Source organism: Sus scrofa, chromosome 9, assembly GCF_054392235.1.
Source record: "Sus scrofa isolate SSC_HxYL_T2T_F1_AM1 chromosome 9, Sscrofa_HxYL_maternal_Yorkshire_Landrace_v2.0, whole genome shotgun sequence".
Lineage (NCBI taxonomy): Eukaryota > Metazoa > Chordata > Mammalia > Artiodactyla > Suidae > Sus > Sus scrofa.
The window spans coordinates 10,986,699-11,013,656 of NC_139391.1; the positions used below are offsets into that span (position 1 = coordinate 10,986,699).

The 26,958-nt window shown below is 49.0% G+C and overlaps 1 long non-coding RNA gene across 3 annotated transcripts in view; it reads left to right on the forward strand.

Annotated features, from left to right (window-relative positions):
• Window positions 1-26,958, forward strand: part of LOC146399738 (uncharacterized) — a 45,256-nt gene that overhangs the window by 16,521 nt on the left and 1,777 nt on the right. The window contains exons 4-8 of one of the 3 annotated variants that reach the window (XR_014814750.1): window positions 10,228-10,319; window positions 11,131-11,239; window positions 13,608-13,732; window positions 17,152-17,216; window positions 26,581-26,613. This is a non-coding gene — a long non-coding RNA (uncharacterized LOC146399738). Of the gene's footprint in view, window positions 1-43; window positions 168-10,227; window positions 10,320-11,130; window positions 11,240-13,607; window positions 13,733-17,151; window positions 17,217-17,598; window positions 17,738-26,580; window positions 26,614-26,958 lie in introns of those variants that run through there. The other 2 variants (XR_014814751.1, XR_014814752.1) reach the window with 2 other exon arrangements.

Genomic DNA, 26,958 nt, shown 5'->3' on the forward strand with positions numbered 1-26,958 from the left:
GCTTCTCCGGCTCCTAAGAGGCACAGTCCCTCTTGATGCCTAGATCCTGATCCAGGAGGGACAGAGGTCACCAGTGAATTGCATCAGGCTCTCTGGCTTCGGAAGGTCCCTAGGGCTCCTTCCAGGTAAGATGCAGAGAAGGACAAAGGTGAGATGCTGTCAAGCTGACAGGAGCACATGACAGATGTGCGGGAAAAACACACTGAGGGAGTTCTCTTGTGGCTCAGCAGGTTAAGGATCTGGCGTTGTCACTGCAGCAGCTCAGGTCCCTGCTGTGGCCAAAAAGAAAAAGAAAAACACATTGAACTAATGAAGGGGTGAGATCAATGTTGTGCATCTTTTGGACACATGGGGAATTCTTTTCTCAAATGAGCGACGTCAACAGAATTGTAAAGAAATTAAATCCCAAATACAAGTCACGGTATATCAGCCCCCCAGATTCGTCGAGCTCAGTCCTAGTGAAAGCCACTAACTCCTTGGGGTCCCACCGAGTTGGGGAGTGAGAGGGCGTGCTCTTCGCTCCTGGCAGGGCCCAGGCCACGCAGGGCTCAGGTACATTCCACTCAGTGCAGAGAAGACGGTGGAACCAGGGGCTCACTCTCTGTCTTGTCACCTGTCCCCCCTACCCCCACCCCAGCTCACTAATCCCTCGCTGTTCCCGCCGGAAGTTCGCCACACCTGGGATGGCCCTGGACACTGGACTGAAATTGGCAGAAAGCCCCTGACCTTCTCCCAGTGAGAACGTTACTGATGGTCTCTGATGCCAGAATGACAGCCTACTGTTTTTTGCTTCTTTTCCTGACACCTGCTCCTGGCGATGACCTTGACAGCTTCTCAGCTGCCTGCCTGGGGGCCCTTGGGCATTCAGTGGTGTTTCATGAGCCTCCCAGGAAGCTCCATGATTTCTAGACCAGTTCCCATCTAATCACTCTGACAGCTACTGAGCAGCGGTTGCCATTTCCCGGCAATTCATCCTCATCCCGCCTCCCTCTGCTCTGCTCCGCTGTGATTTCTGCCCCCAGCATCGGCAGCGGATTCGAATCAAACACTGAGGTGGACTTTTCTAATGTGTGCAAAGGCCCCGAGCGGGCTGCAGGTGGCCTGGTACTTGTGTCTGTCTTTCTCCTTTCAAAAGTGAAGTTCTCACGAACAGGCGGAGGTTAGCAGAGCTTCAGGCTTCGTGCCTCTCTTAAGCGGTCTGCCCGGGAGCCCTCCCAGCTGCTTGGGCCACAGTCCCCTGGGTCCCAGGTCTCTGCCTCAGGGCCTGGGCTGTGTTCCCCTCGGTGGTAGACACCTTTCCCCACAGAAGCCCTTTAGGGGGTGGGAAGAAACGGGGCTCCTCCCCCCGCCCTGTCTGTTCCTCAGTCCCCAAAATTATACATCCAACTGGGTAGGGGGTAAATCAATCTTTCTTTCTTTCTTTCTCTCTCTTTCTTTCTTCCTTCCTTCCTTCCTTCCTTCCTTCCTTCCTTCCTTATACATCCAACTGGGTAGGGGGTAAATCAATCTTTCTTTCTTTCTTTCTTTCCTTTCTTTCTTTCTTTCTTTCTTTCTTTCTTTCTTTCTTTCTTTCTTTCTTTCTTTCTTTCTTTCTTCCTTCCTTCCTTCCTTCCTTCCTTCCTTCCTTCCTTCCTTCCTTCCTTCCTTCCTTTTTCTTTTCTTTTTTCTTTTTTTCTTTTTTGGGCCACAGCATATGGAGGTTCCCAGACTAGGGGTCCAATTGGAGCTGTAGTTGCCAGCCTACACCACAGCCACAGCAGTGCTGTGGGATCCCAGCCATGTGTATGACCTACACCACAGCTCACGGCAACACTGGCTCCTTAGCCCGCTGAGTGAGGCCAGGGATCAAAGCCCCGTCCTCATGGATACTAGTTCGGTTCGTTACCCCTGAGCCATAAGGAAACCCCTGGGGGGATGAAGCTTTCTGCATGGAGGGAGTGGACAATCCTAAAGGTGCCACGGTGTCCAGGAGGAAGGGGCAGGCTCTCCCTGTCCTCACGTGGAAGGGGAACCCTCAGGATCCTTCCTAAAAGGAGAGGTTGCCGCAGGGCACACTCCCCTTTCTAACCTCCCCTCTCTTGCTCTGAAATTCACACCCCTCTTCCTCCAAAAGCCTCCTCCTCACAAGCCGCTCACCTGCCCCGAAGCCGGTGCCACAGAAATCCAGTCCCCACCACGGGGAGGGCGGTCTCCTTCTCTGGATCCATCTACCCAGCCCCCACCCAACCCTAGTCCTGCTGAGTCAGGGTCCTGGGAGGGGGGGGTGAGATCAGATATCTGTGCTTTTAACCTGTTTCCAAGTATTTTTAGACACGTTGAGGCTTGGAAACTTCTGCCCCTTGGTTCTCTCCCATAAACAAAGGAAGGACTCAGGAGTTCCCACTGTGGCAACTCAAGATACAACGGGATCAGCCACATCTTGGGATCGCTGGGATGAGGGTTTGATCCCCGGCCCCACCCAGTGGGTTAAGGATCTCGCATTGCCGCAGCTGCGGCCTAGGCTGAGACTGCAGCTCGGATCTGATCCCTGCCCTGGGAGCTCCATGTGCTTCGGGGCAGCCAAAAAAAAAGGACTCAGATTAACCTTTCTAGTATGGATTTGATTAAATTCCTTAATTATCTTCTTGGTATATGTGTGTGAGGTGTGTGTGTGTGTGTGTGTGTGTGTGTGTGTGTGTGTGTGTGTGTGTGTGGAGAGGGCAGCAGGCAGCCAGGGGGATGGTGAATCTGTTTATCACACTACACACCAAAATGATAAAACTGTTTATCTTGGGGTCTTGGGGTCATGGCTATTTTTCTTTTGCCTTCCCTGTATTTCCCAACTTTTCAACAAGGAAGAGTTAATTATGTAATAACGAAAAGTTTTTAAAGACTTCACCATATTCCATTATCATCCATCTTGAGTCTCAGGCCCAGCAAATCCTGCGAGCTCCCGCTATCCCAGCCTGATGTGCCGGTGGGTGAGAGCTGACAGACTGCTCTCAGAAGTGGCGCTGTTCACGGGAGCCATCTGGAAGCATGGCCCCTGCCCTGTTCTGTCGTCCAGGGCTTGCCCAGATGGCCTAGTAGCGCCTTGGCAAAATCCTGAGCATTTGATTCCCAGGGTTCCTGGCAGCTTTGGAGCTGGATCCAGGCCAAGGTCAGGGAGCCAGGTGCAGGCTCCAGCTCTGGAGAGACCTGATGAGAGGCAGGATGGCACCGGCCCGTGCCATCCAGGAGAGCTGTCTTAGCCCCTCACCTCCAAGACTTGCATCATCCTCTGTGTATTGTTTTTTGAAATTGAGATGGATCTGAAAATTTGCATGTACATTTAGTGAGGTGATGTTCCTTGTTTTCCCAAAAGGTTCTTATTAGATCTGCAGGTTAAGAGTTCCCTTGTGGTGTAGAGGGTTAAGGATCCGGCATTATCACTGCAATGGCTCAGGTTGGATGAGTTTCCTAGCCTGGGAACTTGCAACATGCCTCGGGCCCAACCAAAAATAATAAACAAAAAAAAGTGCTAGTTATATACAGAATGGAGCACAGTACTTGACACATAGTGACATGTTTGTTAAGAAATGAATACGGGAGTTCCCGTCGTGGCTCAGTGGTTAACGAGTCTGACTAGGAACCATGAGTTGCAGGTTCAATCCCTGACCTCGCTCAGTGGGTTAAGGATCTGGCATTGCCATGAGCTGTGGTGTAGGCTCGGGTCCCGCGTTGCTGTGGTTCTGGCATAGACCGGTGGCTACAGCTCTGATTGGACCCCTAGCCTGGGAACCTCCATATGCCGAGGGTGCAGCTCTAGAAAAAGGCAAAAAGACAAAAAAAAAAAAAAAAAAAAGAAAGAAAGAAAGAAATGAATGTATTTATGAAAAAGAAATAACAGTATCTAGCTTTTTGTAAGAGTGTGATGCCTTCCTATCATCCCAAAGTTACTGATGTTTGATTTAGGGTCTCCCTGGGGCTTGGTTTGCTTGGCACAGTCTCCCTGGGGACCTCACAGAGACACAGTAACCTGTGAGCCCTGCCTAAAGGGACAGGCATTTTCTCTCATTTATTTATGAGAAAGTTCCTTGCGGAAAGTTGAAGCTCCGTGCTGGGTCCCACCATGTGCCGGCCTCCTCCCATCCGTAGCACATGGATTCCTGTCCTGACAGATTCGTGCTGGACCGATTCCTGTCGGGAGCAGAGCCTTTCAGGAATGTCTGTGATCACAGAAAGTAAGGGATGGAACTGAGTGGATGCAGCGCAGCCAGATGTGAATTTAAAGCAACAGGCCCCTCCTACTCCTATTCCAGGCCAAAGGAGTGGCAATCTTGTAAAGGGTACTAGATGGAACCTTACTAATATGCAAAAAAAAGGGGAGGGATTCGTTCCAGATGTGGAGTATTTCATCACTACAAGAAAATTAACTATTCTGAATGACTGTCACTTTGGCCTCCAAGGGGAGCGACTGAGTCCAGTGGGTGCCCTTGGTGGGCTGGCCACCTCCATGCCCATTCTCTAGCTACTGTTTTCACATCACACGCGCGCGTGCGCGCACACACACACACACACGCTCACATATACCCTCTTTTTCTCTCTCTCTCTCACACACACATACACTCTTAACCCCTGTTAAGTGGAAGTGGACAGGCGGTGAGACGGGAGCAGCCAAAGTCTAAATTGACAGGTGCACACCTAACTTGGCACTGGGGCCTTCTTCAAGATAGCTGTGCCATCATTGGCATTTGTCTTGTGGGTGGGTCCATGGGTCCCTCGCAGCCCTTCCCCATCCCTGGGGACCACCCACTTATGGCACCTTGACCCAGCTTTTGCCTTTTCTGGCTGAAAGCTATATCTTTCCCCTCAATTTGGCTCCCATTCAAGCCCTCTAGGAGTCACCTGCCCTTCTAGAAGGTCCTCTGAATCCAGCTTGTCTCCATGGAGACACACCTGGCCATGGGAAACCCCCAGGCATGCTCGCACAGCCAGAATCTGGGCCCTTCCCAAAGTGCCCCAGCTAGTGACTTGGCCCCCAGCGAGTGCTCTAGTCAGGCTCTCACCCCTAGACATTCTCAGGTGTGGGTCAGGAGCCAGTCCTACACCCACTAAATGTTAAGGCACACAAACCGCATTCTCTAGATGGTTCCCTGGAAGCCCCCTCTGTTGGTTTAAGAGAGGAAGAACTCCCATTAACCCGTCCCATGTGGCGGTGGGGACTGGGCGCAGGCCATGCCCGCTTTCCAATGAAACCTTCATTTCTTCTTTTTCTGCCCAAGTCTTCACCTTTTGTGTGTCTTCGCGGAGGGCGTTTTGATCTCTCGGCTGGTCTCCTGTAGGTTATCGTGTCCTTGGTCTTTGGCGCCTCCAAGGATACTCCCAGACAAAGAGGAAGTCGCCTCAGCACCGCAGGCTTCCCTGATTCCAGCGCCCCTTAGATTCCAGTGGAATGTGGATTCAGATCCCACCCCCTTGCTTAACACGCCCTTGGGGGCACCTCGCTAAACTCTTGGCTTCAAGCTCCTCACTTGCAAATTGGGTTTAAAAAATCCTTCGTTCACAGGGCTTGGGAAAAGTTTAGGGAGATATTATTGCAAGTGCCTGGCTTGTAATAACTGCTCACGAAATAGGACTCCCTTAGGATCCACGCAGCCCTACTGCGAGGTGCGCTTCCTGCTCTCAGTCTGAAGGTGTCCAGGCTACCAGGGGCTGTTCTGCCGCAGAGATAACCTCATCCATTTTGCTGCTGGTGGCGTGTTTGGCTCCCTGAGGCAGAAGACCTTAGGGGTTATCTGATTCCCATCCAGCCTCAGCTAGACGACCTTCATAGCCCAAGCTCTGGGTTCTTCCCCTGAAAAGTGAAAACAGCATCAAACTGTACGGGAAATAAACCCTCCTTGACCTCACGGAGCTCTGGCAAGGATGAAATTAGGTGGCATATGGCAGGTGTCTGGCACCAGGCTTACAGCTCTCGGGGGCCCTCTGCAGTGGTGAATTCCATCACCCTCCCCACTGAGAGGGAGCAGTGGGGGTGGCATCTGTCAGCTACACGTCTTAATCCACAAAACTTGCCGTGGCTGCAGAAAAGAGTCTGCAAGCGTGTACGTTATAAAGGGTCAGGTGCCTTAGAAAGCGCCAGTGGGCTCTGACGGTTAGCAGGAGGAATGCAGTCTAGCGGCCTCGGAAGACTTCGTGGAGACGAAACCACTTCAAATTTCCTTCCCTAAGGAGGCTTCAAGACAGTCTGTTCGGCTGAAATGTGTGTTTCTTCCATAGGAAGAGCACATGCAGTGCTGGTAAAGAGGGCGCAGTGTCCACACTACGTGGACGCCCTATTGATCCCTGTGCTGTCTATGCCAGCACGTTCTTTCTTGTTTGCTTTTTTTTTTTTGCTTTTTTAGGGCCACACCCGCAGCATATGGAAGTTCCCAGGCTAGGGGTTGAATCGGAGCTGTAGCCGCCGGCCTACGCCACAGCCACAGCAATGCAGGATCCGAGCCACATCTCCAACCTACACCACAACTCACGGCAATGCCAGATCCTTAACCCACTGAGCGAGGCCAGGGATCGAACCCGCCACCTCATGGCTTCTCGTTGGATTTGTTTCCACTGTGCCAAATACAGGAACTCCATCTAGCATGTTCTTTTGAGGCAGCTAGGAGCAAGCCTTCACACAACTAAAGAGGAAGCCGTTGCATTTCGTGAGGAGCTTACAAAAATGTGGAAAGTCCTGCAGAGCTGCTTTTTTCTGGTGCCATTCGTCACTGGGTTAATGGCTTCAAGAACCACTACCCTTCCCGGTGTTAGGCTCTCCGGGGAAGTGGGGAGTGCAGATACTTCCTTCTGATATTTATGAAAAAATTCTCAGTGTTCTTTTTTAAAGAAGTCTAAAGCTTTGATCAGATTTTTCACTGTGGTAGATCCAGTCTCTGTTAGAGGCAAAGATCCTACATCTGGGAGGAAATACAAAACCTCGGGTTTAAGGCTGTGAGGACAAAGTGACTGTGAGGCTGGGTGCAAATGCTGGCGGCCGTTTAGCCCTGCTGCTGTTTTATTAGGATCCGGGCTGGGCCGTTAGAGCGCTGCTTACCGAGACCTTTAGGCTCTAAATGATCTGTCCAATTTGGTTTTTTGTTAAACCCTATCATTTTTATACCACGTGATTTTTGCAAAAGGATTTCTTCCTTTACCTTGTTTTGTTTTCAGGATCATATATATGGCATTATGGCAAAAAAGCCCCAATCAGGATCCCGTTGGCAAATCAGAATGACCCAGACCTCCAAGAAGCAAAACTAAAGTGCTTTCATTTCCCCTCACTCACACATTTTCAAGGCTTGCTGAAAGCCATGTTATCAGGACAAGAGAATATTCCTCACATAGAAAAAAGAGAAACTCAGATAGCACCTCCTCCAGGAAGCCCTCCCTATAGCCTTCTACCAGACTGGGTTAGAGGTCCTTCCTCTGGGCCCTCCAGGTTCCTGCAGTTTTTTGTCTCGGCTCAGATTACATCATAGGGTCATTACCTGTGTCCATGTCTGTTCCTACCCCCTAATCCGATGTCAGTGGGCTTCCAGGGCCCAGGGCCCAGCACAGGCTAGCCACTGGGGTGACATCAGGAAGCCTCAATGCACTGAACAGCATGATGCAGGAGCACCGTTGGGGGCTGGTGGATATAATTGGGAGACTCTGCCTGTACTTGTAGTCATTGAGAATTTACTTCAGAGTTTACTTGCAAGCCAGTAGTAAGCCCATTGGAAACACGTTTTATAAAGCTCGTGAAGTATTTCAGTTTTGTTTACTAGCTCTGGCACCGTCTTCCCACAGCCTAAAAATCCCCCTGGGCCTCAGGGAGCTATTTGGATGCCTGTAGAACCGAGGCCAGGATCCAGAATGCTGCGCGTGAACAATGAACAAAGCCAGAGCAGCAGAGACCGGGGCGGGGAGAGGGGACGCGCTGGGCTCTAAGTTAAGCCAGACTCTAAGCCACGCTCTGCCATTCACACGCGCGACCTGGAGAGTCACTCCGCCTCCCTGGGCTGCCCCTGCGGAATGAAGATCTTGGAATAGCTTCCACTATTTGTTCAGCATATTCAGGTCTTCAGGACCTGCATGGCCCTACCGAGGAAATGCTGAAAACAAGGCTGCCCTGGGGAGGTCACGGCCTGGAGAGGGAGACAGGCTCGTGCCCACACGGTCCCTGGATGTAGGGAGGGGAATTTAACATTGACTGAGCATCAGCTGTGTCCCCAGCACCTTATATCTAATGTCTAATGTAATGCTTCCTCTAAGGCAGGTGTTAGTACCCCTGTTTTATAGCTGGGGAAACTGAGGCTCAAGAGGTTAAATGACCTGGGAGTTCCCGCTGTGGCACAGTGGGTTAGGAATCCAGCATGGCTGCAGCTGTGGCTCGGATTCAGTCCCTCGCCTGGGAAATTCCATACGCGTGGGTACCGCCACTGGGAAAAAGGGAAAAAAAAGGTTAAGTGACCGACTATGCTAGCAAGGAACAGAGCTGGCCTTTGAACCCAGGTCTGCCTGACTCTGAAAACCAAGATGATTCTCACCTAATTTGAACAGTCTCTCACTCTGTGATTTAAAAAAAAAAAAAGAAAATTTAGTTTAGGAGAATGCATGTTCATTTCCTTCCTTAAATCTGGGCTTTCAATTATTTAAATTAAAAAAAATTTTTTTCTGGCGTTCTTGTCATGGCTCAGTGGTAACGAACCCAACTAGTATCCATGAGGACACGGGTTCAATCCCTGGCCCTGCTCAGTGGGTTAAGGAGCCAGTGTTGCCATGAGCTGTGGTATATAGGTCACAGATGCAGGTTGGATCTGGTGTTGCTGTGGCTGTGGTGTAGGCCGGCAGCTATAGCTCTGATTGGACCCCTGGCCTGGGAACTTCCATATGCCTCGAGTGTGGCTCTAAAAAGACAAAAACCAAACAAACAAAAAAACTTTTCTGATTCAGGAAACGGATAATGTTCTGTTTCAAATTATATGTTAGAAGCTGAAAGATGGCTCCTTCCTTCCTTCATTTATTCATTCACTCCCTTAATTGTTCAACAGACACTTACTGTCCGCTGTGTGCTGACCATGTGCTGTTCAAAGCCCTGGATGTAGCATAATGAGCGGAGGTCTCCGTTCTCTTGGAAATGACTTTGTCATATGTTAAGACATGATGAAGATGAACACAACTAAATAAATCTGATTTATTATAAGTTCTAGGAGAAATTTAATCTAGGAGTACTGATATGGTAGATTGGAGTGCCAACTAAATCAAGGTAGTTAGAAATGGCCTCTCTGAGCTGAAATTTGAGCTGAGATCAGGTTGAGAAGGACCCAGCCGGTGATGCTTTAGCGGACGTGCTTCCTGGGCCCAGTGAACAGCCGGTGAAAAGGCACTGCGGTGGGGGCAAGTGAGACTCTGGGCGGAACAGAAAGGAAGCCAGTGTGGCTGGGGTAGGTTAATGATAGGGAGAGCGGCAGAAGATAACCTGGGAGGCAGGGGGGATCATGTGCGGCCTCGGCGCAGCATCGAGACAGCTAGAGAAAGTCCCTGGCCGAAGGTAAGCAGGGCAGTGACATTCAGCCTTGGCGACCACAGGGACAATGGACTCATTCTGACTCAAGCATCTCCCCTTGGTCCAGTGGAAGAGACCTGTCCAAAGACTGCCAGGGTCAGTTCGTGGTAGAGCCAGGAGTTAGTGAGAGACCCCGTTCAAGCAGAGCTCTCGGCCAAGCCACTGACACCCAGGTTGTAATGCAGCCGCCCAGCCACCACCCTGACCCTCCCCCCCCCCGGGCCACCAATGTGTCTTTCTTTTTTTTTTTTTTTTTTGTCTTTTTAGGGCCTCACCTGTGGCTTAGGGCTAGGGGTCGAATCAGAGCTGTAACCGGCCTACGCCACAGCCACAGCAAGGCAGGATTCGAGCCGCCTTTGCTACCTACACCACAGTTCATGACAACGCCAGATCCTTAACCCACTGATCAAGGCCAGGGATTGAACCCGCATCCTTGTGAAGGCTAGTCCGGTTCCTTAAGCACTGAGCCATGATGGGAACTCCCCAATGTGTCTTTCTCCTGATCAATTGCACCAACCTTCAATGGGCTTCTCACTCTCACCCTTACCTTCTGAGGATTCATTGTCTACGCAGGATGATCGTGGTAAAGCTTCATTTAGATAATATTTCATCTTTGCTCAACCCCTTTGATGCCTCCCTGTATCTCACTGTATCTTTTCATTTCTTTGTCTTCCCTCCAGCCCTGCTGGCTCTTGTCTTAAATATCCTTGGATCCTCCATGTGCTGGCTATAGGGTCTGGGGCACAAAAGGAGCTCAATAACTGCTGAATGAGTAAGTAAACATATGTAAATGTGAAATCTGCGAACATGACAGGAGGTGACTTAACGTAGGTCCATGTAGGAGAATCTGTCTGCTCAGTATTTATGGATAGGACATTGGTTAAGAAGAGCATGGGCTTTGAACCAGACTGCCCGGGTTCGAATCCTGTCTCTTCCCCTTATGAGTGGTTTGATCTTGGTTAAGTCATTAGCCCCTTTGTGTCTCAATTTCCTTGTCTGTCTAGTGGGGATGAGATCGCATCAAACTCAGTGATGTTGTAAGTATTAAACTAGTGAGTATACATAAAGAACCATTCTTGGTATCTCTCAACTCTCGGTCATGATGTCATGACTGCTGTCTCCATGCGCAGGGAGGAAAATGCCTGCCAGGAAGGTCTGGTGGCTTCGATGGAGACCCCTCGTGTGAGAGACACATTGCTGCCTTTGGGAGGTTCCTCTGACTTGCTGGTTCCACCTTGGGCAGGTCATTCACCCTTCAGGGTCTGTTTCCATATCTGAGAAATGGAGATCATCTTATTTGTTGCAGCTTCGAGACTGAGCATAGCAAGTTTCTGGCACAGTACCTAGCCCCTGATCCAAAAGCAACAGATGCTTCCTTTCTCTCTTCTCCCCACTGGCCTGTGAGCCACAGGATTCCTGTGTCTGCATTGACCCACACCCTCCTGCCCAGCACAGAGCCCCGCCCTGGGAGCAGACAATAAACACTGAACAGAGGATCCAAACTCGCAGACGCCTAAGGAGGCTGCCCTTGCCACCCTCACACATCTGTCTCCACAGGGTCTTTTTTTTTTTTTTTCTTCCAGAAATCTCACCCAGAGAATCAGTCGTCATCTGTCACGGTGGCTAAGCCAAACGACCAGCTCCCATCTCCCCATTCGGGGAGGGGCACGTCCCTCCCGTTTACTGAACATGGTACCAGATGTGTGTTTCTAAAGCACAGCTGAGAGCGTCCCCTCGCCTCACTCAGAAGCCTCTGGGACCCTCCAGAGCTGCCCCAGCCACCCCTGCTGGGGTTTGAGGCTCAGCACAGGCCACCTGGCTGCCCTTGCCGTGTCCTCTCTTCCTCCTTCTGATCTGGCGCACACACACACGCACACACACACACAGAGCAGACCAAATCATCGTTCTTAGGCCTTGCCATCCCCAAACCCTTGCTCTCACTGTCCCCTCTGCCTGGGGTGACCTTCAAAAGCATCAGACCCCCCCACATCCCCAGGTCCCACTCCAAGGCCACCTCTCCACCTGGCCTCCCAACCACACAAGCTAGAAGCGTCCCCCCTGCACCTCAGTTCCCACAGTGCTCCGCCCTAGGGCTCCTCGCGCACTTGTCGCTGCGGGCGTCATATTTACCTGCGTGCAAGAGCTAAGCTGGCCTCAGTCAATGAGACAGATGACTGTGGGTTGGCCTCCGCCCTGCGCCCCGCTCCCTCGTACATTTTTCTTGCCTGCAGCAGGAGCACAGCTCATGCGTACTGGATGGGTCACCCAGCGTCATCTGTTCAGTGCGCAGAGGTGTGTTGAATCAGCCTCTAGTTCCTCAGTCCTGCTAACGCCCGAGGTCAGACCACACTGTCTTTCACTCTACCTGTTACAACAGCCTCCAGCAGTTTTCCTTTTTCCTCCTGAGTCCTGCACAGACTATCAGAGTGACCGTTCTATTTTTTTTTTCTTTTGTCCTTTAAGGGGCGCACCCGCAGCATGTGGAGGTTCCCAGGCTAGGGGTCAAATCAGAGCTGTAGTCGCCAGCCTACGCCAGAGCCACAGCCATGCCAGATCCGAGCTGCATCTGCAACCTGCACCACAGCTCACGGCAACGCCGGATCCTTAACCCACTGAGCAAGGCCAGGGATTGAACCTGCAACCTCATTGTTCCTAGTCAGATTCGTTTCCGCTGTGCCACAATGGGAATTCCACCTTTCTACAAAGAGAATCTCATCCTGCCTTTCCCCTGTGGAAAGCATTTCATTAACCCCCACCCCTGCTTCGGGGTGAAGCCTCAGCTGCCTTCCTCTTCTGCCCAGTCTTCGCCCCCCCAGCGCCTCCCATGTACTTCCTTGCGCTTCTCCAGAGCTACTTATTTGTTTGAGCGTTTTGGGGCCACAGCATGCAGAGGTTCCCGCGTCAGGGATTGAACCCTCACTACAGCAGCAACCCAAGCAGAGCAATGACAATGCCAGATCCTTAACCCGCTGGGCCACCAGGGAACTCCCAGAGCTACTTGTAATACCACAGCCACCTGGTGTTGTTTCAGGCCTCTGTGTCTTGGCATATGCTGTTCTGTCTTTTTCAAATGACACCCACCCCCACTCCCCGTCCCCCAACATCTGATAACCACTACCCGAGCCTCAAAACCCAGTTCTGACAAAAGCTTCCTCTGTGAAGGGAGAGCCGGCTGCCTGCACGAACACCCCGACACTGGCCATACATCCACCTCGGAGCACTGGGCATTCGCTGTGTGCCAGATGCTCCCTCTGGGCAGCCGCTGCACTGGCCAGATTCCTGGGCTTGTAGTCATCAGCCTGTTTGACATGTTGACGTGAACTGTGCTTGTACCTGCCTCGTGTCCTGGCCTGCAGCCCTGAGGTCCAGGCTGCTCCTGGCTCTTGTCACTGAGGGTCCCTCATCATCAAGGACTCACACGGTGCTGGCACATGTGGGAGACCCATATGTGGAAGGGAGGAAGTCAAGTGGGAAATAGGGCAGGACCACTGTGAGATCTGACCCTAGGCTGCTGGGGCCTCTGATAGCAGAATCCAGGATCCTGCTGCTTAATACAAAAGATGCTTCAGCTTCGATAGTCCTGGGGCTCCTGCTCTGACTTTGGGTGAGTGGTTCTCAGTGGAAAAGTCCTCAGGAAATTCCCTGCAACCGCCCAAATGCTGGGCCAGTGAACCGGTCCAAGAGGCTGCTGACAATCCAGCTCAATATGAAACGCAGCTTTGTTATCGGGGTGGCAGGAAATAAGTCAGTTCTGTCCCTGGCTTCAGCTGCTCAGACCCTCAATGTGCCATTCTGCCATTCTTTCTCTCTCTCTCTCTCTTTTTTTTTTTTTTTGTCTTTTGTCTTTTCAGGGCTACACCCGAGGCTTATGGAGGTTCCCAGGCTAGGGGCTGAATCGGAGCTACAGCTGCTGGCATACATCACAGCTCATGGCCTGGCCACACCAGATCCTCAACCCATTGAGCAAGGCCAGGGATCGAACCTGAGTCCTCATGGGTGCTAGGCAGGTTTGTTAACCACTGAGCCACAATGGGAGCTCCCATCCTTCTCTTTTACAAAGCTTGCCGATGCCCCCGCTTTGTGCTTGGCACCGAGGACAGAGAGAGAAATTAGACCGTTCCTGCCCCGGAGAAGTGGCTTGTCTGGGGGAGCAGGCAGTGTGCTCCAAGACACAGCCCAAGACAGGTGAGTCACCCCGTGACTGCGTCCCCAGGAGTAGATCCCCGAAGGAGGAAGGAGTGTGGTGCATTCCAGGAACAGAGAGAAGACAGGTGAGGGGTACCAGGAGCTCAGGGACAGGACCCCACGGTGAACCTGGGGAGGCCTTGCAAGGTGGGGGGAGGGGGAGGGGCAGAGTCTTGTAACTACAACAACAGCTAATGTTATGTTACTTGGAGCTCTCGTTACCTGCATTCCTCTAGCTGGTTCGCTTACTTTAACTCCTTAACTCCTTTAGTTGTCTAATAACCCGTGAAGTTAATAAATGAAGTTAATAAATTGGGAGCTCCCAGCTCAGGTTACAGCTGCGGCTCCGATTCAACCCCTGGCCGGCGAATCTTCCGTATGCTGCAGATGTGGCCAATAATAATAATAATAATGTTGTGATTATTATTAGGAGCCAAAGGAAGCCATTGAGTGGTGTCAAGCAGGGAAAAGCGATCAGATCTCTATGCGAGCAAGTTCCCTCTGGCTCTGGCAGGGAGCACCAGAGGGGCTCAGAATGGATCCTCTGATGGGGATACTCTGGGTTCATACCTGACGGGGAGACCTGTGGGGGCCCACGCCCTAATGGGCCAAGGGGGTGACTCTGGGGTGGGGAGAGGGAGTGTATCTGAGAGCTGCTAAGAGGGAGGGCTCGCAGCACCGGCTAGCACTTACCATCAGCGGGACTCAGCCCGGGCCTCCAACAAGCCTCCCCTCCTGCCCTTGGCAGGGTAGGGCCCTTCTGCCAGGCCAGCCCGCACCTGGTCTCCTTCCAATAGCGCCCCGCTCTTACCCAACACCAGACTCCAGGTCAAGTTTCCAGCAAACCAAGCCAAAGAGTCAGCGGCGCAAATGAAAAATTCCCCAAACCATCACTTTGCCATATGGCTAATAAGTCAAAGACCAATTCACCCAAAGCCAAATCAAAGTTAATCCCCTAAATTTGCATGTTTCTTTTCAAAACCAGTAGGCAATTTATAGCAGTTGGTATTAGGTGGGGTAGATTTTGGGTTTGTATTCATATTAAGTAGATAAAAAAGAATACTTACAAAATATGCATAAAGTACTAAAAATACAAAACCCTCACCACTAAAACCAGTTTGTTTTTTTTAATTAACACTTCCAGAAACAATTTTTAAATTACAAAATGAACATTCCCGTAACTTTGGGAACCCCCTCAGTGCCCTTCCCCCGTCCTGTCGCCTTCCTTCCATCCCAGAGATAATCGCACTGCCAGATGTTCTGCCTTTCTCCTTGGCTTTGCTTTTCTTTTCTTTTTTTTTTTTTTTTTTTTTTGTCTTTTGTCTTTTTCCTTTTTTAGGGCCACACCTGCATATGGAGGTTCCCAGGCTAGGGGTCTAATCAGAGCTGTAGCCACCAGCCTACACCACAGCCACAGCAATGCCAGATCCGAGCCACATCTGCGACCTACACCACAGCTCATGGCAACGCCGGATCCTTAGCCCACTGAGTGAGGCCAGGGATCGAACCTGCAACCTTATGGTTCCTAGTCAGGTTTGTTTCTGCTTTGCCACAACGGGAACTCCTCTCCTTTGCTTTTCTTTATGGCTACATAATTGTATTTTCAAAGAGTATTTTTCTTTTAGTTTTGCATGTTGTTTTTTTTGGCCACGCCCACAGCATGTGGAAATTCCCCAGGCCAGGGCTTGAACCAGAGCCACAGCACTGACAAGGCCATGTCCTTAACCGCTAGGCCACCAGGGAACTCTTGGTTTTGCATGATTGTAAACTTTATATAAAGGGAATTTGAGTGCGTGTATTTTTCTGACTTATTTTTTTCATTCAATATTATGTTCCTGAGATTCAGAGCTGTTGATGCTTAGAGTTCTAATTCATCCATTTTTCTTGGCTATATAGCTTTCTTCTGTATAAATACGTTGTAATCTACGTATCATTGAATTGAGGGACACTTAAGATAGCTTCAGTGTTTTCCCTTTACGCGTTGCGCTGCTAGGAACATTCTTGAAGATGTCTCCTAGGGCACATATGCTATGGAATTGATCTAATTCATTCTGTACAAAATCACATGAGGTACATATAATTAGCCTCGTTTTGTAGATAAAGTCATTGAGGTTCGGGAGATTTAAATCACTAAAGATAGGAGTCTAATAAGTGTGAGACTTGTAGGAGTTCCCGTCGTGGCACAGCAGAAACAAATCCGACTAGGAACCATGAAGTTGCAGATTCGATCCCTGGCCTCGCTCAGTGGGTTAAGCTTCCTGCGTTACTGTGGCTGTGGCTGTGGCTGTGGCTGGCAGCCGCAGCTCCAATTAGCCTGGGAACCTCCATATGCTGAGGGTGTGGCCCTAAAAAGCCAAAAAAAAAAAAAAGGAAGTGTGAGACTTTTATACGTTGAATCTCCCCACCTCATGAAGTGGTCTCCCAGGAGAAATCCACCCTCTGACCCGTTCCCTGAGTGGAGTTCCTCTCTGGACACTTCTATGCCTCCCCCTCCCCTTCCCCCATCCCATTCCTCCCAGCATCCACCAGCCTCATTCCTCCTTGGGCCCTTCCTCTCCATCCCTACCCCCACTGCTATCGGGGTTTCAAGTTGCTGCCAGCCACCCCTGAGTTAGAACCTCGAGTCAAGGGCCTTACTATCTCCCACCTACTCTCCCCACATCCCCTGTCTTGCAGCCTCTTGCCCCTGGTCAGGCATCTCCCCTCCCCTCCTGAGCACCCACAGCTCTGCTCTACTCTGGGAACCCGGCCTCCTCTGCCTAGGACGCAGCATCTCCCTCTCCCAGTCTTTCTTGTCCATTTCCCCAGCAGTTCCAGAGAACTCCTCTCGTGGTATTTAGCACCTTCTAGCTCATGTCATTAGGACCTGTTTTATTCTCTTTTATCTCCCTTGGGCTTTGCACAGGATGAGTAACAAATATTTAATGAAAGGATTGATTATCACCCAAACCACTTCCTGTGCCGTGCCTGGATTCGTTTCAGTTAATGTTTACTGATCTGCCTTCAAGTACCAAAGGTTGTGCAAAGCCCTCTCGCTCTGGGCCAGCCGAGCCACACTCTCTCCATCTCATCTCTCCAAGCTCAAGCAGAGGGTCTCCCCTGCTTCTGGGACCTTGCTGGGCACATTCTTCCTCTTACCTTAGAATTCTAGCCCCTAACAGCAAGCACATAGCTCTTTCAAGTTGAAGCAGCCCTGTCAGACCCATTTGATCTGGCCACCCATTGAGTGCTGCAGGTTTCCTGATTTCCATTTTGCAGATAAGGAAAGTCCAGAAGTATGAAGTGATTTGTCCTGGTCCACGCAGAAAGTCTCCAGAATTGAATCCAACTTTTCTAACTTCGGAGCCCTTGATTTTTGAGTTATTTGCTTTATTTTATTTTGTTTTATTTTTTAACATACTGCCACTTCTTCCATGAAGGCTTCATGAAGGCAGTGGAAATTGACAAGACTGCGTGGCGTGGCAGAAAAGGATGCCAGCTTGGGGTAAGGCAGCCTTTAAGTTTGAGCTCCATCATCTAGTAACTGTGTGACCTTCGTCAAGTCACTAACCTTCCTTCAGCTCACAAAATTATGAAGATTCAATGGAAAAAAAAATGTCTATAAATTTCCTTTCCTGTAGCCAGGGCTCAGTCAATCTCAGCCCCTTACCGGCCTCACTCTGCCCTCCCCCACCCCCAGTCCCCCCCACTCCAGTACTCCCAGCTCTGGGCCCTAGAGCCAAGCGTTAGTGTGTGCATGTCGGGGATTGCTCACCCGCAGAAGATGGGGACACTGGGTTTGGGACAGAGAACAAATGCATATTTACGCCCTCACTCCTGGGTCCAGCTCTTAATGTTCCTCTGGTTGGTTGGTTGCCTTTTGACAGCATATATGTGTGGGTTTGCCCACCACCTCATGTGGCCTGGTGTAGCGACAGTGCATAGTCTCTGCGCTCCTGCTCCCGAGGTGAACCCGTCACCCTGCGCACGAGCTACCAAGCTGCTAAAGAGTGTGTGCTTCCCTGAAGCCCACAGCACCTTCGAGGGATTTTTTTTTTTTTTTTTTTTTTTTTTTTGGTAGCTGCTTTTCATCTCAGAAATTATTCCCTGCCAGACAAACGGCCTATCAGTCCATTTCTGAAGACTGAACCAAGTGCCAGCTCATGTTACCACATACCAGAAATAATTACTATAATGACTGAGGCTGGCAGTTCCTGGGCATTTATATGTGTGCAATGGTACTAAGTGCTTTATACACATGATCTCATCTAATCTTACCAATAAAATATTGAGATGCGTGGTTACTCCATTTCAAAGATGAGAAGACCAAGGATTAGAAAGGCTTGGTGACTTGCTTAAGACTGCACTAGTTGCAGAGCTGTGGTTCACAACCCTTTCTGATTCCAAAGCTCAGAGTTCTTTTCCTGCCCAAAGAATCTTCTCAGTCTCTTAGTGGAAGGTAAAAATCCAGAAATGCCTCATGCATTGCAAATGTCCCTTTGCTTCTGAATATAAAAATCGGTTCTGAATATAAAGCCTTCCTCTAGAGAAGAAGGTTAAGGAACTGGGGTGAGAGGAAGACCTGCTTTTTTTTTTTTTTCTTTTTCTGGCTGCACCAGCAACATTTGAAATCTCCCAGGCGAGGGATTGAATCCCAGCCATGGCCGTGGCAACGCTGAATCCTTTAACCCACAGTGCCGGGGCTGGGGATCTAATCGAGCTGCTGCAGTGGGATTCTAACCCACTTGTTGAGTACTTTATCGTATTGAACTTTTGAACTTACCGACTGGAAAAAAGAAAGAAAGCCCAACGTAAAAGTTGAGAATTACGTCTTGTTCGGACAGCTGCGAGACATTGCTACAAAGACGTAAGGGAGGAGCCAGGATACGTAGGAGTTTTTGCATCAAAGACCAGTTAGTCGGAACGTCAAAAAGATTACTGTTAGTTAAAGAAAACCAGACATCTCAAGTTAATGAATTTAGGGAGGAAGGATCAAGAGGGCGGAGGAGTAAGACTTGCGAGCTCAGCTTCTCCCATAAGCACCTCACATTTATGAATGTAGTGCCTTTTTATGCATGGGAACGTGCAAAATAATTACGGAAATCATTTCTTTGATATGTATCTCATCCATCTGGGGCCAGTAGCCTGTGCTTTCTCATTCTGAGTCTCCTCTGGGTGCATCACTGGTGGTGGCTGCGGTGACGGCTGCTTGCTGTCAGGCATCGCTTCTGTCCTGGGTCACTGCAGAGGGGTGGCTGTCTTGGGAGGCTTGATGGCTGCAAAGCAACCCTTTGTTTGTTGATGTGGCAGGCAACATTTTTTCATTGACAACCTATGTCGTTATTCTCCTTTTAACCTAATGCAGAGGGATGGAATATGCCACTCCACAATGTGCCACTTTGGCATGTGGGTTATTCTGAGCTGAAAGCAATCAAAACCTAGCACTTAGGAAAAGCTTTTTACCTCTCCCTTAACTGCCTAAAACTATTTAGAAAGGAGGCCTGTACCAAGAAGAGAGTTATTACTAGAGACAAGTAGAGAAAACATATCTGAGAAACATATCTGCGTGGCAGGGCAAACGTGTTTGTCAAACATTTGGCTCTTCTCACTGTTATCAGATGAATCAGATCTCCTGCTTGCTGCTTACAAAATCAATTACATACGCAAAAATGTCTGAAGAAAGGAAAAGGGGCATTAATCAAAGGCAATCTGGGGAGACGGTGGACCCAGCATCCCCCCAAAACCAGCTCCAAAGATTCTGCTTGGCCATGAACGCTTTTAAAGGGACCCAGGAAAAGAATCTCTGTTGATCATTGATTGAACTGGGGGGGCAGAGGGGTCGCCATTCCACACAAGCCTGTGTGCAGGCTTGGTGGCACCTCGAGATCTCCCTCTAGATGCTGTCACAGTTTGGTCACACGGTTTGTTCAAGAGATTACTCGAGGGGAAGCTAGCGAAGAGGTCTGGTCATCTGTTAATTACTTCTTCTTTATTTCTACTTCTTTGATCTATGGAAGAAACCAACCAGTTAGGCAAGGCATAGTGTGATTAAAAGATTTGAAAGATGTGCGTGGGCCAGAGATGCCCCGTTTAAAAGTTAAGATGTAGCTTTGCTAAACTGACAAGGAAAGGGGTTTCCTGCTGAGGGGGTTTCCTGCAAAGAGCTGCTTACATCACCTCCCTCCCTTCCTTTCTTCCTTTCTTTTCTTTGCTTTCGCTTTTTAGGGCCGCACCCTCGGCATATGGAAGTTCCCAGGCTAGGGGTTGAATCCGAGGTATGGCTGCCGGCCTACACTACAGCCACAGCAACAGGAACGCAGGATCCGAGTCGTGTCTGCAACCCACACCACAGGTCATAGCAATGCTAGATCCCCGACCCACTGAGCAAGGCCAGGGATCGAACCCCCAAACTCATGTATACCAGTCAGATTCGTTTCCACTGGGCCACAACGGGAACTCCTTCCATCACCTTTCTGGGAATTACCTTCCCCAATTTGAAGCCTCAGACTCTTATCCCTTTCCTTAGCTCAGGATGGTAGATAAACCTCAATTGCCTGGCTGCCTTTGAGTCTCATATATTTGCATAAATTTGTTTTTCTCATGTTAATCTTTTTTTTTTTTTTAAATATGGATGTGGGGTGTCTCAGCCAAGAACCTAGAAGGGTAACAGGAAAATTATTTTTCCTCCCCTACGCAAACTTTTTAAACAAATTAAAATATAGTAGAACAGGAGTTCCCGTCGTGGCACATCGGAAACGAATCTGACTAGGAACCATGGGGTTGCAGGTTCGATCCCTGGCCTCCTCCCTCAGTGGGTTAAGGATCCGGTGTTGCCATGAGCTATGGTGTAGGTCACAGACACAGCTCGGATCTGGTGTTGTTGTGGCTGTGGTGTAGGCTGGCAGCTGGAGCTCTGATTTGACCTTTAGCCTGGGAACATCCATATGCTGTAGATGCAGCCCTAAAATGACAAAAGACAAAAACAACAACAAAAAAAACATAGCAGAACATTTAGAAGGTACAATCAGTAATTTTTAAAAAAGCCATTCCTAATCTTACTTTCCCTAGGTACTCATTTCTGGCTTTTTCCACGCACACACTAAAAAAATTGGATTATATTTACATATACCATTTTGTAACCTGCTTTTTACTCATATTACTTTTCATGTCTGAATATAGATCTGACAGTAGTGGTGAAGTTTAAGCTGTTTCCAAACCTATGAGAAGACTGAGATGAAAAATTAAAAATAATAATAACAATAATAAAAGGAAAAAGGAGTTCCCATCGTGGCACAGTGGAAACGAATCCAACTAGGAACCATTAGGTTGCCGGTTCCATCCCTGGCCTCGCTCAGTGGGTTAAGGATCCGGCGTTACTGTGGCTGTGATGTAGGCCAGCAGCTGTAGCTCTGATTTGACCCCTAGCCTGGTAACGTCCATCTGCCGCGGGTGCAGCCCTAAAAAGACCAAGAAAAAAAAAAATGCTGAGATGAACTTTTTTTTTTTTTTTAAGGCTTTTTTTCTTTTAATTTTATTTTCCCACTGTACAGCAAGGGGGTCAGGTTATCCTTAGATGTATACATTGCAATTACAGTTTTTTCCCCCACCCTTTCTTCTGTTGCAACATGAGTATCTAGACATAGTTGAGATGAACTTTTTTGATTGGGAATTCGCGGCATCCTGTGCCCTTTACTGCGGCATTGGCTGGGTCACAGTAGGGAGGCAGGACCCGCAGGGAGGCAGCAGCAAGAGCCGGCTCACCACGGGGGCACGCTGGGCCCTGGGCCCCCGGGCGCTAGAAAGGAGGAGTCCAGGGACGGGGCCAGGGCCGGGAGGCCGGCCGAGGGCGGCAGGGGCAGGTCTGGGCTGGTGTCGGCTTCTCTCCTGTCCCACGCTCTCTGGCTTGGCTGGAGCTGGATAGAGCACTGATGGAGCTGCCGAGGTTCCTGGCCGGGACCAGCTCCTGGAGGGAAACCTTGATTCTCCTCTGGACCTAAACTCGGTGGCACTGGCAGACAGGTGTCCCCGCTGGGAAGAGGTGCAGACTAGGTCAGGCGAGTGCCCAGAGCTTGCTACACTTAAGATCTGCAGGCACCCAAGACTCTGGTCAGTCCCTTTGACGGAGTCAAGACGGGGTCTGTCCCCTGCTGCCTGAGGGGAGGCATGTGTGGGCATGGGGAGGTGGCCGCTCTCAGGGATGCTGGTGGAATGGCGGGAGGGGAGACTTAGGACCTGTGTGGACCACAAGGCCCCTACACTCGAGTTTCTTTCTTTCTTTCTTTTTTTTTTTTTTAAATCGTTTTATTTTTTTTATTTTTATTTTTTGCCATTTCTTGGGCCACTCCTGTGGCATATGGAGGTTCCCAGGCTAGGGGTCGAATCGGAGCTGTAGCTGCCAGCCTATGCCAGAGCCACAGCAACGCGGGATCCGAGCCGAGTCTGCGACCTACACCACAGCTCACGGCAATGCCAGATCCTTAACCCACTGAGCCAGGGCAGGATCGAACTCGCAACCTCATGGTTCCTAGTCGGATTCGTTAACCACTGCGCCACGATGGGAACTCCTCTTTTTTTGTTTAAGGCCTCACCTATGGCATATGGAGGTCCCAGGCTAAGGGTCAAATTGAAGCTATAGCCTCTAGCCTATGCCACAGCCTCAGATTGGCCTGCACAGGACCCAAGCCACGTCTGCGACGTACACCACAGCTCAAGGCAATGCCAGATCCTTAACCCACGGAGCAAGGCCAGGGATCAAATCTGCATCCTCATGGATACTAATCAGATTCATTTTCGTGTGTCACATTGGGAACTCCCACTCAGAGTTCTTAATGAAACCTTTCAAAAATTATAAAATAAGGCATACACAAAAATAGAATAATATAAGCAATCTCTATGTACTCGTTCCCCAGCTTAGTCACTTCTTGTATTTTCCTATATTTGCTTGTCAGCTGTTTTGTTCTTTAAGCAATGAAGCATTAAGTATACACTGAATGTCTCTGTGTAATACTCCCTAATTCCATTCCTTTCTCTCCCATCTTGAATTTGGGGCTTATCAATTTATCAGCTCAATGCATGTTTTTATGCTTCTAGTACATACGTATTTATGCACAAAATAGATGGCTTGTTTTGCCTGTTTTTAGCTTTATATAAATGCTACCCTCCTGTAACTATTCCTGAATATCCTTTTCCCCCCCTCTCAACATTACGTTTTTGAGCTTACTTCAGTATAACTGCTGTATACTGTTTCATTTTGTGATTATGCTCCAGTTTGTTTAAACGTCTTTCTGTTCGATAAAGGATCACGCAGTGAACATTCTTGAAGATACCTCCTCATACACAGCTGTGAGACTTTTTTAGGATATGGTCCTAGGATTGTATTTGCTGAATCATGGTGTCCGCACAGCTTCACCTTTGCCAGACAATGTGTCCCGAAGTGATCATCAGTCATCTCCATTCCTGTCAGCCGTGTATAAAATTCCCTATTCCTTGTAGTTTCCAAACTTGAGTTACCTTAAGAAAGGTTTAAAAAGTTTCCTTCCTTAAGTTCAAGTTTCATCTCTCCCATTCGCTCTCAATTATACCATGTATGAATTATTTTTCCTCACTAAGCCTGGGCATTCTTATTTGTAAAACAAGGATTAATGATACTTATCTTGCTATGATGACTAGGAGAGTTAAATAAAATAAGGCAACAAAAATTTGTACTTAAATGCTTGGCTAGAACTTGATAGTTGCCACACAGATAGTAGTAGTAGCTTTAGAAGTAGATGGTCAATGTGTGTTGAGTTCACAATAGGCATCAAGTGTTGTCCTAAACGCTTAACGCTCATTATCTTCATTACATGTAGTGGCGACCTTATTAGCTTGAGGTGCATATTAGCATAGCTTTTCAGGGGAGAGCCACAGTATAGATAGTTCAAACAAATTGCTCAGAGTTACAGTGAGAATTAGAGGCACTGCTGGATTCCGATCAGGTGTGTCAGAGTTTGGGCTTGAAACTGCAGACACTGGAGAATCGCTGAAGGAGAATCATTCATTCATTTGCCTGGCAGCAGTCTGTGCCACCCTCTAACTAGTAATCGTTATGATTATATCCATGAGGCAGTGTAGGGGAGAGGAAGGAGAAAAGGTTGGAGTTAGATGACCCACTGTATGCCTGGCCCCGTGCTGGGCACTGGGGCTGCCCTAAAGAACAAGGCTCTTTCCTTGCCCTGAGGCTGCCTGGAGCCTGGGTCCGTGTCTTTCAAGATCTGGTTCCCGGACCATCCTTCTGACAGGGACCCTGGCTCCTAGTTCAACATGCGGAGTCCCGGGTCCCTGTTCCCCAGAGATTCTGATTCACTTGGTTTCTGGAGGAACATTATGAGCAGAGGTTCTCACATTCTCCTCAGTTTGAGAGCCACTGCTCTTGCTGGTGACGAAGACAAATAAAAAGACGGCTACCATACAGAATGATGAGAGTTACCAAGGCAGGTCCTAGAAGGAGGTTACAAAGGCCGGTTCTGGAGGAAGCCTGGTCTGAGCTGAGATCTGACAGATAAGAACAAGTTAGCTAAGAGGGCAGGAAGGAAAGGGGAAATTCAAGCTGAAGGGAAAATGAGAGAAGTGGCTCTTTTAGAGATTATTTTAAAGTGTTTTCGTGTGACTGGAGGGTAGGAATGAAGCGAGGCCTCAGAAATTGACAGAGGGAGTTCCCGTCATGGCGCAGCGGAAACGAATCCGACTAGGAACCATGAGGTGGTGGATTTGATCCCTGGCCTCACTCCGTGGGGTAAGGATCTGGTATTGCCGTGAGCTGTGGTGTAGGTCAAAGACACGGCTCGGATCCCAAGTGGCTGTGGCTGTGGTGTAGGCTGGCAGCTATAACTCCAATTAGGCCCTTAGCCTGGGAACCTCCATATGCTATGGGGACAGCCCTAAAAAAGCAAAAAAAAAAAAAAAAAAAAAAAGGACAGAGAGTCATAAAGGTCACCAAAAGCCTTGCTGGTTATATCAAGGAGTTTGGACTTTACCCTACAGGTAGTGGGAAATTTTTTTTAGAGGAAGGCAGCAGTAGTTTTGAATTTAAGAAAGAGCCCTCTGGGAATTCCCACTGCGGCACACTCCGTTGGGACTCTGACGGCAGCAGCTTGGGTCTCTATGGAGGCGCGGGTTTGATCCCTGGCCCGGAGCAGCAGCGGGGCTAGAGTTGAGAGTCTGGCATTGCCACAGTTGCTTCGTAGGTTGGAGTCAATCCCTGACCTGGAAACTTCCATATGCCGCAGAGGCAGCTGTTAAAAGAAAGAGAGAGAGAGGAAGGAAGGGAGGAAGGGCCCTCTGGCAGACACAGTGTAAGGAATAGGCTGTGGGACTGGAACAGGGTAAGGCTTTCAGGAAGGGCACAGGCATTAATGACTTAGAGACAGTGGCGAAGAGAGAAGGGGAGACGTGAACAGATGGAAGAGTCCATGCGGGTGATAACTGATTAGATTCAGCCGGGTGGGGATAGAGAGGCGTTAAGACTTTCCTTTTTTTTAATTTTTAAAAAATTGTAACCAGTTGCTATTTCCCCAATACATTTTTTTTCTACGGTACAGCGTGGTGACCCAGTTACACATACATGTATACATTCTTTTTTCTCCCATTATCCTACTCCATCATAAGTGACTAGACATAGTTCCCAGTGGTTTTTTTTAATTTTTAAAAATTGTAATCAATTGTTACTTCCCCATTACATTTTTTTTTTTCTAAGACTTTCTTGAGGAAACTGGGTCAATGGTTGTGAATTTCACTGTAGTTTAAAAAACACTGAAAGAGAAACCAGTGCGGAGGAAAAGGACCAGATTGCGTTAGGACATTTCGAATTTGAGATCCTCATGAAATATCCAAGTAGAACTGTCCAGAAGATAGGAGGAAATACAGGTTTGTGGATATCCTGCTGGTTACTCGCTCAATATCCTCTCCTTCTGCTTTCCTAGCAGAAGTCAGTTTTATTTGGGACAGTGATGTGCCCAGTTGAAACGTCCACCACCGCCACCCAGCCTCTCTTGCCAGTCCTCCCAGAACTCTCTATGGTCGGTCATGAGCTCCGGTTCTGACCAATAAGCTCTCAGTGGCCATCCCTGAATGGAGGTTCTGGGAAAGCTATTGTTTTCCTGCTAATAGTGTAAAAGCCCAGTTGATATTTACCTTTCACACTTGTCCTTCTTCCTTCTTCCTGCATTAACACGGTCGTGATGCTTGGACAAGATGCAACCATTTTGAACCGTGAGGATGAAGGCTCAATGCTAAGGGAGGCAAAGGAGAAAGAAGGAGTCAGCCTTTGTGGAGCTATTGTATGGCCCTGGGCTGTCCACCCTCTGAGAAAAATAAACTCCAATTTAGTTAGGCCACTGGGACTGGTTTTCTGTCACCTGCAGCAAAACATGATCCTAACTGATTCAAGGACTAAAGCTCTGGAGACAGATCTGGGTTAGAGATAGAGATTTAGGTCAGCATCTAGATGGTAGCTGGCAGCGTTTGGGTGGATACAGGGAAGCTAGGTGCTCAAATGTGCTCAAGTGTAAGAAATTCTTACGCATAAAAGGACAGGGCTTAGTTTGTGGGGCAGTGTTGACAGGAGCAATACGTAGTCACCAGGCAAGTGTCTCTGGGTTACCTGTTTTGTTGTTGATGTTTCCATAACCTTATTCAAAACAAAACAGTCAATTTAGGGCTATTCAATTTATAATCATCCCCTCTCCCCCTTAAACTTTATTTTGTAACACCTTTCTAGGTACTTAAGCAAGGGCTAATGACCCTGGTGCTAAGCGTGACATGCTTCCCAAGGGTGTGTGTTTGGGTCTCGGGAGCAGACTTGGGAAACCTCAGCTCTCCTCTTGTTTTCCCAGGAAGCAAGTGCCCCTGGAGTACCTTCTGGGAAGGTTGGTGCAAGGACTGCCTGCCCAGGACCTGTGTTGCCACTTCACCTGACTGTCCTATCTTTTGTCAAGATTGTTTGCAACAACTTCCTAATTAAGAGGCCAGTCAAGCTCATTTGCCTGATTTCTCTCTTCTCCCTACCCTGCCTCCAACAACCAAAACAATCCCCACACCAAGCCTCTTTTCCCTAACACATGGAACCAGGGACAACTGAAACGATGCCCACACCAAGCCTCTTCTCCTAACACATGGAAACAGGTTGTTTTCTTTCTTGATCCCTTTTGTTGTCTCTGGGATAAAGCTCAAATGCCTTACCAGAGCCTGTTAGTTCCCAACCTTCCATCCTC